Genomic DNA, 1,154 nt, shown 5'->3' with positions numbered 1-1,154 from the left:
AATGGCTGCTCACAGTATCAGCAGTAAATAATGTAGCACCTTGAAATGAGTTATGCTGTATATACTTACATTTGCTTACACACAATATCAACATCACATTCACTTGTTTTGAGAATGTAACAAAAGACAAACATCCATGTTTTTCTCCCCACTCTGTATCTCAAACACACAGAGGTCAAAATTGATCTAATTTCCAGTTCTGACTTGTCACTTCCCAGTTAAATCAAACGCAACATTTCTTTGACCTTTTTAAGACTGATGATATAAATGCTGTAGAGCAGTCACCTTTTAATCAGTCATAAAAGTGATTCATTCGAGGAAATTCAAATGTCATAATTTGATTTAACCTAAGACTGTCCATGTTGATCTTCTTTCCCTCTTGCATTTTCCCTGAATGATGCTATTACTCATGCTCAGGTCTTGTTTGCTTTTCGAATTTGTAATTTAGTGAACGTCAATAATAATGTATGGTTGTCCTAATTAAAAATACCCATGCTTTTCTACAGTGTAAACACAACCAACCTTCCTGTAATTACTTTTTTAACATCTTTGAAGGAATGCAAAACCAGGGGTGAATAGAGGGTGACCTGTTCCGTGACTCCATACAGAATGTACTGCTAATTAAAGTCCTTTCCTTTTCTCTTTCTTCAATAAAAAGTGCTAATAGCAAAGATCTGAATTGTCTATTATTGGTTGTTGCCAGGCAGCACGGTGGTGTAGTGGTTAGCGCTGTCGCCTCACAGCAAGAAGGTCTGGGTTCGGGGGTTTCCTCCGGGTGCTCCGGTTTCCCCCACAGTCCAAAGATATGCAGGTTAGGTTAACTGGTGACTCTAAATTGACCGTAGGTGTGAATGTGAGTGTGAATGGTTGTCTGTGTCTATGTGTCAGCCCTGTGATGACCTGGCGACTTGTCCAGGGTGTACCCCGCCTTTCGCCCGTAGTCAGCTGGGATAGGCTCCAGCTTGCCTGCAACCCTGTAGAACAGGATAAAGCGGCTAGAGATGAGATGAGATGAGATGAGATGAGATGAGATGAGATGAGATGAGATGAGATGAGATGAGATGAGATGAGATGAGATGAGATGAGATGAGATGAGATGAGATGAGATGAGATGAGATGAGATGAGATGAGATGAGATGAGATGAGATGGTTGT

The sequence above is a fragment of the Neoarius graeffei genome, chromosome 1, assembly GCF_027579695.1.
Source record: "Neoarius graeffei isolate fNeoGra1 chromosome 1, fNeoGra1.pri, whole genome shotgun sequence".
NCBI classification, from domain to species: Eukaryota; Metazoa; Chordata; class Actinopteri; order Siluriformes; family Ariidae; genus Neoarius; species Neoarius graeffei.
The sequence above is the reverse complement of the archived record's forward strand: the minus strand, read 5'-3'. Positions refer to the sequence as shown.